Source organism: Etheostoma spectabile, chromosome 18 (assembly GCF_008692095.1).
Source record: "Etheostoma spectabile isolate EspeVRDwgs_2016 chromosome 18, UIUC_Espe_1.0, whole genome shotgun sequence".
Lineage (NCBI taxonomy): Eukaryota > Metazoa > Chordata > Actinopteri > Perciformes > Percidae > Etheostoma > Etheostoma spectabile.
In genome coordinates, this window is record NC_045750.1 from 25,468,922 (window position 1) to 25,478,509 (window position 9,588).

Below are 9,588 nucleotides of genomic sequence, written 5' to 3' on the forward strand. Positions count from 1 at the left end.
CACACACACACACACGGTGGATGCAAGAAAAACTGGAGATGAGACAACACACTGACCTAAATTGAGGACAACTAAGCTCGTTATTGTAAGGGCAATGAGAAGTTAAAGTCCAATAAGTACTTTATCAAACTACGAGTGTGTGTCTCAGCCCAGGCCAGGATGGGAAATGAACTAACAATGCAAAGATCAACACGACACTGACAAATTAATTATACATCAATAAATAATTATTTTTTGGCTGAAATCCACCAGCCATTTTCATTTTACACTAACATTTGCAGCATTCTGGTCTTACATCTTGGTAAGGTTACAAGGAAAACTCAACTCTAGTTTCATAAAGAACCATACAACAACAATAAATTGCAACTTTTCTGCTCACTCTCTCTGTCTCCCACGACTTCATTGCAACAAACATACAAAAAACCATCGCAACTTTTAGCAAAGTTTTTTACAAAAGCTCCTGCAAAATCAGGCATTTTGGGCCGTAACAATCTCCGGAGGGACTGGCTATTTAAAATAAAGTTAAATATCACAATACTAACGCTGCACAAATAAAAGAGAACATCTGAATCTGCTGCACTAATGTGGTGTATAAAGTTATTATCTATGACAGAAGTCTCAACCTCTTTGTCCAAAACTATTATTTGACTCGCAGATGGAGGCCTCTCTTGTAATATGGCACAACATTATATCCTTAAAGTGTGTGTGTGTGTGTGTGTGTGTGTGTGTGTGTGTGTGTGTGTGTGTGTGTGTGTGTGTTGTGTGCTTGAGCGTTAAGTGGTTGCGTGTCTTCGTGAGAAATGCCCGGGTCATTCATGGGTTTTTCTATGTGTCTTACTACATGCCATTATTCAAATTAATTCAAGGGGAAGAGTATCAGTGTGTGTGTGTGTGTGTGTGTGTGTGTGTGTGTGTGTGTGTGTGTGCGTGTGCGTGTGTGTGTGTGTACTAATACATTCCACTGAGGAAAATCACCATAGATTGCACATCAAAAAAGTCACATGATAGCTATCGGTGTTAATTATCTCCTATGTGACATTATTACCATTAATTATAGAGCATTTATAAATTAATTTGCATGTGTTATGCCTTCCTTGAGTGTGTGTGTTAGCATGTGCTTGCGGCTGTGGATTTCACAAAACGTTCTGCTGTTGCATTGCAAGTGTCATGCAGGTTAACACCCGACCCCACGACAGTTTGTGATCACAAAAATCTGGAAAATATCGTGGTGGTATCACAATATTTTCCAGATTTTTGTGATGGGGGGGGGGTCACATTTTTTCAACTAATGTATTTTAATGAGAAGCGTCTTTCGTGATCCCAGTAGCCGGTCAGGCTGCAGCAGAGAAGCTGTCTCCAGCTTTGCTATTATTGGAACTTTTAGCCCAATAACCGCTGTTTTCATCAACATTTATTCCCAAGATCTTATCATCACAATATGTTTTTCTTTTAACGTTATTATTTCTGTCTTATTGCCACGGAAGCTGGATTGCTTTATTGTTTAGTCATGCTTTAAAAGTAAAACGCTACATCTAGGCCTAAATAGTTTTTCACAACAGTACAAGTCAGTACAAATGTACATTTCTAACAAACCATGAGGAGGTATTTCCTAACACTGAACTGTAGTTTTTTTTTACATAGGTCGAGTATTTTTCTGCAACAAGGCAAATAAAAAAAAAATGTATTGTATTAATTCTCACATAGAACATGCAGCAATCAAACGCTGAGTGGTAATTACTACGTCACTTCCAGAGTCTTCAGCTGATTTTTTAAAATATTATTAAGGTGCATAACCCACTGAGCAACGTGTTGTTGCTGGTGACAAAAAACACTGATTAAATATGTACATGGAAGACCCGTCAATCTCTCAGATTCTCTGATATGAACGCCTGCATTGCATTGTGGGAGATGGGCTTGGCTTACTGCTCTGTCTTACAGCATACTGTAATATTTCACCAGTAATAAGACCAAAATACTATTATTATAGTAATAAAGAAATGCATACCACGACAGCATCTAAAGAAATGTTGATGGATGTAGCGTTATAGCTTTAAAAATATCAATAAACAACAAAGCAATCCAGCTTCCGTGGCAATAAGACCGAAATAAAAACATTAAAAGAAATACATATCAACCATGATAAATGTGAATAAATGTTGATTAAAACAGCGGTAATTGGGCTAAAAGTACCAATAATAGCAAAGCTGTCAACAACTTACTGTTTATTATTTACTATTACTTTAAAAAACGTGACCCCATCTCGAAAATCTTAAAAATATCGTGATGGTATCACGATATAATAGATTTAGACAGACTGTCATGAGACTGGGTTGCAACAAACATGGGATGAAAGTGTTTTTGCTTGTGTCAGTTTTCCCATAAAAAAAGGGCACATGCACCCATAAATACACAATTTTGCTTTTTTCGGGTGGCAGCAAAAGTCATCCATACAAGCTCCCCTCCTCTTCCTCCTCCTCCTCCTCCTCCTTCTCCTCTTCCTCACCTCCCTCTCTCCCCTCTCCTCATCCCACTATCACATCGGACAGGGTCTACTTATAGTACTGCGCCAGAGAGCAGAGAATGGGGAGAGAAAGGGTATTATGACAGCGAGGAGAGAAAAGAGAGGGAGCGAGTGAAAAGAAGGGTAGACAGGGTATTATGAGAGAGAAGGATGAGAGCAGTGAAGGCATTTGGAGCCTTTATTCGCCTTCCTAAGCCACGGGCTCCGCTCCCAATCCGATTGGTTGATACGGCCAGCCATGTAAATGAAATGCAAAGCAGAGAGACCCTGACTTCCCTTTGCCAATTTGTGGGGCCCTTTCTCTCCTCCTCCGCCGATGGCTTCCTTCTTTTATCAGTCTGTCTTCCTCTCAACGTGACGCCTTTCTTCCTCGGTATCACAGCCTGCCGCCTTCAACCTCTGATTCTTCCTCTCTCTCTCTCTCTCTCTGGAAGATAATAATTTGCCTTTTTTTCCTGCAAGAGCTGAACTCTGCACTTCTCTAATGTTCAGCTCGCAGGATTTAATCCAGGCTTTTTTTTTTTTTTTCCTGGGAAACTCCAGTGGTGATTAAGCATATGCTCTTTTCCATGTGCTGCTCTGTGTGTGTGTGTGTGTGTGTGTGTGTGTGTGTGTGTGTGTGTGTGTGTGTGTGTGTCTGCAGCACATATGTCTCCTCACAGACTTTGCATAACGATGTAATTGAGGCCTTTGTAGGTTTTTTCCTTTTAACTTGCAGTTTTCTTCAAATGCATTAGGCTTACCTGCACAGGGCTGGCCTTATTTTTCTCATATAAAAATACTCTCTTCATTTGCACATTTAATTTGATGTCCATGATGGAGACCCTTCCCCAGCCCGGCAGGAGGCGGAGGGTCCGTTGACACTAAACTCTTCCCAGGGGGTAGAGTGCCAGTAATGGGGGCTCTGCTGCGTAAAGCCCTGGCTGTGAGATTTAGGTTGCTGTTTATTTTATTTATTTATTTTTTAAGAGTCTAATCAGCTCCAGCAGTGTTTCATGTTGGTTTTTTTCTTAACAGGATGGGACGGGGGAGTGGGGGGGGCGGGTGACAGCCTGATAGATGGGGCAGGACTGATGACAGTTTTAAGTGCAGACAAATGCCACAGTCTGTCCCAGATTAAAAACGTCCACTGCCACTGTAATCCTTGTAGCGCTGCCAAATTGGTATTCCCTCCGTTCCCTCCGTTCCCGGCACTGAGACCGGGACAGGAAGAGAATAAACGAGTGGATGTGTAGGCCCGACCTCACTGATCTCCCCGGCCCTGTGTATGCTTGGAGTGGCCTGAATATCTCTCTGAATGCCTCTGCAGGAATAAAGTTTATGCCAAGAGTCATAACTAGAAATCAGTTTCAGGAATGTGTTGTGTTGGTGCTCACATAGGAGAAAACAAAAAGTGTATGTATGAAGATGGACCGGTTACTCTTATTCAGGACTAAGAGAGCTATGTCAAGTTCGGTACCTACATCCATTGTTGATCTATTTATTTATTTATTAATGTATTCATATATACATTCTTTAAATGTTTTCATTGCATATTCTTCATGTGTTGTGTTGTGCTTTGCAAGTTTTTACCCATGCAATGACTGTTGGACTGCTGGTATGTGGTGTGTGTGGTATATTGTGTTGTGTTGCCGAGTATGTGAACTGTACATGCAAACTGTATGAATGTGAACTGTGGTTGTGTTGTTGTGTTGGAGTGTGAACCTATACACCCACACACACACACACACCCCACACACACACACACCACCACACACACACCACACACACACACACACACACACACACACACACACACACACACACACACACAACACACAGATATTCTGACAAATGAAGATTTTAACTACAAATAAGTTCATTAACCCTCCTGGTGTCCTCGGGTCAAATTTGACCCCTTTATAAAATGTCTATATCTGATCTGAAATATGGGTTTCTTTTTAACCAAATTACCAAAAAAAATGGATTGGGTTCCTTACAACACTCTTTGCAAATCCAATTAATCCCTTTCATTCCTGACTGAACTCATCTGTACGTTCCTCTGATCTTAACTATTAGTCAAAATAATTCATAACTTTTTTAACTCAAATATTAGGTATAATTCTATTTAAATGAGGGTTATTGAACATGAATTCCAAAAAAATAGTAAAACTAGTAAGGTGGTGGTAGTGAAAACTAAAAAGAATGTGAAAAAATTACAAATTTGTCACATTTGTGTCCGTCTTGGACCCGGGAGGACAACACAAGGGTTAAATGGAGAACAGTGGATTTTGAAAAGTATTAATGTTAAGTTAGTAATAAATCAACAGAAAGAGAAGACGAGTAGATGATCAGAAGTGGAGAGCAGGAAGGATCGGAGAGGAGAAGAGTGCCAGTGGTCAGCACTGTTCACAAGCAAAACAGCCCCCCCCAGGCTGCTCTTTAAACACTACTGCTTCAACACAACACACACAACCCACACACACACACACACACACACACACACACACACACACACACACAAAATGTACTGTATGTCAACAAAATCTCATATAAGAACAGAAAACTGTAAGGGGAATCACACTTCAGAAATGTGTGGACGGTTGCATTGAAAAATGTAATTGAACATAAATTGTAATAACAAGCAAAAATAATCCACACGTAATCCACGAAGTTCTCATTGTAACATCCAGGAAATAGGACCTCACTGGATTGCCCCCTACCAACAGTGTGTATTAGTTACAATTAATTTTAAAATGTGTACTCTTTATTGATCCCCTATGGAGAAATCACAGTTTACACTCTATTGTTATTACACTACACACAGGCCTGAAACACACACACATGCTCAGGTCCCATACATGACTAATCAGCCAGACCAATATTGTTGCAGATATATTGATATCAGTGTACCTGCATGCATGTTGGCCAATAATTTAACAAGAAATCGCAGTACAGAAATGCAAAACAAGGTTTTCTGTGCTTGAAAAAAACATTACAGACATGCGTTGGTCCTTGGAGTAGTACACCAAAAATGGAATTAATCCCGGTTTCTACATGAACTCGGGATGTATCTGTTGAAGTTACAGGCCATTTTCATGGAAGACATTTTAAGATGTTTAAGGAAGAAATGCATGTGTACAGTAGTGATGGCTGACCTCCATATTACAGGCTGGCTCACTGTCACGGCTTACCCTAACACCTGGAACAGAGTGTTCATTATTCCTTAATAACAACACCCATGTTTTTCCTACCAAGTCAAAACATCTGTTCTAAAATCTGTCTGTTATGAAAACTAAAACAGCAACAGTACCCCGGATAACTCAGCGTGTATAGCTTTCAAGGACATCTCACAACCTGGACGCACAAAACACAACTACTCGCAGAAATAGACAAGAAGTAAATGAGCAAATATGCTTTTTGAGGGAACTGGCCCTTTAACTAATGATGGCACTTCAACCCATGCTGTAGTGTACACCTGTGTGTGTGTGTGTGTGTGTGTGTGTGTGTGTGTGTGTGTGTGTGTGTGTGTACGCAAGGAATGCACCATGATGGGCAATGTGTGGGAAGCTCCTCTACAGCTTCCTGACAAGAGGGAGGAGGCCTTCCATAACACACGTCAGACACACGCACACTAAAACACACACTCTCAAACCCTCCTCATCAGCCTCTCCTTCCTCACTCCCCCATCAACCCTCTCTTCGTTTGCTCTCCCCCCTCCTCGTCCTCCTCCTCCCCAAACCCCCGCCTCCCCCGCCCCCCCCAACAGTGGTGCCAAGCTGACAGTTTCAAGCTCCGTGGAAAATGAGTCTCGCTCACATTACAATCGCGCAGGACAGATTCCATTAGCACTATCTGAAATTGAGCACGGGGAGCAGAGCGCGGGAGGCAGCGGCGCGTGGCCTTATCAGAGGGAGAGGGTGAGTTCCGTCAACGTCACTAATCCACCGGGCGGGATTGAGCAGACACACACACACAGAAAGACAACTTGGGGAAGACACAAGAGGCACACACACACACACACACACACACACACACACTCAGGAACACACAGATAGATACCTACCAGCACAAAATGAAATGAAAGGCTCCTAAACACACACATAAACAGATGCCACGACCTCAACTCTCACATTGTACAATGTAGTGAAAAGGACCAAGATTTGCATTGAGCTAAAGGACATGATGAAACTGGTGGAAAACAGGCATGTGTGTGTGTGTGTGTGTGTGTGTGTGTGTGTCTTCCTGAGGAGTGTTGGCAGGTCTGTTCTCGTGGGATTTGTAACATGTCAGTCCGTCGGTTTGAGATGAAACTGAGCCTCTCACACACTTGCTGTGTGATCTCCACAGCATACACTCTCCCTCTCTGCTCACACACACAAACATCCTTGCATGCATACATACATATTCTACAGAATATATGAAATGTGCCCACACACACACACGTGTCCCCCCCAGATGTCCTCATCCTCATAGTTATTAACCCTTGACACATAAATCCAAGGGTATTTGGTTGTGTGATATTGGCTGTGTGTGTGTGGGAGGGAGGATGGGGTTAATCTTTATGTAGTGGGGATCTTTCGCACAAGATCACTCAATTTAAATAGAGCGGGGACACTTTGATGTTTCCAGCCCTCCCTCCTTTTTTTTTTTGCTCTCCCTCTCTCTCTTTCACCCCTCTAATTTGCTTCATTTTGCCCCCCTCTGTGCCCCAGTGATAAGGTGTAATGAGAAAGGTTTTCAAAATGGCTCTCACCTAGCATGCGATGCTAATTGGGTGTGTGCATGGTACAGCCATAAGAGGCGAGTGTTTATCCCTGACTGTTGAACGGTGCTGAGGACAGGAGGAAAAAGACAAGAGGAACACTTAGTTGTCCGACCATGAGTGGATAGCAGAGAGTAAAATAAAAGTGGCACATGCTTGCGTCAACCGAGCGCCACTGAGAGCCCTGCCCCGTCAAAGACACAAAGTAATGAGAGGAAATACCATCTTCATTAGTTGTCATTTACATGGGAATTACGGCGATGCCTCCTCGGGCTGTTATTGGTCACGCTGAGAGCGAGCAGCGAGAGTCAGGGAGGAAAAGAAGGAACTTTGGGAAGATGTGGGAACAGAGGAGTGTTTGGCCTATATTCATTCAGCAGCAGAGCCACGCCACTGCAGGAGCACTTCTCTCATCAAAATGGCCAACATAAAAAAAATAATGTATACTTTATTAATCCTGCAAGGGGAACATACAATCGGAGGGTCGCTGGTTCAAGTCCACATACGGACCAAAGAATGGTGGTGGACCAGTAGCTGGAGAGGTGCCAGGTCACCTCCTTTCCATGGGCAGCCCCCCCATTCTGACATCTCTCCATTAGTGCATGTATAGGTACTGAGCATGTGTGTGTAGGCCTGTGTGTAATGTGTGTAATAACAACAGAGCGTGAAATGTAATTTCCCTGTGTAAAGGATACATCATTTTTACATTATTATTGCAATGTTTTCACTCTGTTGTTATGACACACAGGCCTGAACTACCCACTGGCTCAGTACCTATACATGCACTAATGGAGAGTTGTCAGAGTGGGGGGGGGGCTGCCTATGTAAAGGCGCTCCGAGGCATTTAGGGGTTCAGTGCCTTGCTCAAGAGCACCTTGGCAGTGCCCAGGAGATGAACCAGCTACCATTACATGACTTTGTCCATATTGGGACTTGAAACAGCGACGCTCCAGTTCCCAACCCAACTCCCTACAGACTGAGCTACTGCACATTTCTTGTTTTTTTGACAGCAACATTCTAAATAAAACACACAGGAAGAAAAATGAAATGACAAAGTAGAGTTTCAAACACAAAAATGAAATCAAAGCTCCAGACTCTAGACTGGATGGGAATCACAAAGGACACAACAAAGGTGAGTCACATCAGTTAGGATGAATGTAAAATATCTGTGCTGCCATGACGACATAACAGAGATCCCAACACGCCAAATCAATGCGTATAGGATGACTAGCCTCATTCATAACCTGCTCATAACCATACCAGCCATTAGCAATGCTAGCTAGTTAAATGCTAAGCTAGCGGTTCATTTGGGCACAATAGTTCTTTGGAATTCATTAGTTTCAGATGCAAAACCTGCTAAAATGTATAAATAATTCAGTTACACTGAAATATTATTCATGCCGAAACACCAAACTATTGGTTTACTTACCGCAAAAAATGGCGAAGGTTTCAGCCGTGAAGCAGGTCGGGGGGGCTTTCCACACTCAGCTTTTACTCAATCTGTTGTAACAACTTTCAGTTATTTATGTGGTCATACTGTGTTATCATTTTTAGTTCCTGCTGTACAGTGGGGTTCAAAAGTTTGGGCACCCCAGGTAAAAATTTTTTAATAACGTGCATAGAGAAGCCAAGAAAAGATGGAACAATCTCCAAAAGGCATCACATGACAGATTAGACATTTGTATAATATGTCCCAAGATCAGATGAGTCTGGGCATTTAAAACCTTCAGAGTGACATCACCTGGTCTGACGATGATTGAGAACAATCCATGACGCTGTCAGGTCTCAGCTTTCCAAAGGGGGGGGGGGGGGGGGGGGGGGGGGGGGGCGGTGCACGCTAGAAACTCTGCAGGGTGCCCAAACTTTTGCAGACGCCATTTTTTTGTTTTCTGTTGTTTTGAAAGTTTAAATGATGGAAATAAAATCTAACTTTTTGTGACATATATGAACGTCTAATCTGTCATTTGACGCCTTTTGGAGATTGTTTCATTTTTTCTTGGCTTTTTCATGCACATTAATACACATTTTTACCTGGGGTGCCCAAACTTTCGAACCCCACTGTATATACACATGTATAGTATACATACTGCATGTGTGTATATATATGGATGTACAATATATATGTATGTGTATGTATATATGTACATCATTAGAACTTATACCTCATGTATACTGTATATATATGTATCATATATATACATACATAATATTCAGTACCCTTGTGATTCCCATCCATCTAAATACACTACGATATACTAGATATATATATATATATATCTATACTATATATATATATATATATATATACATCCAGTCACATCCA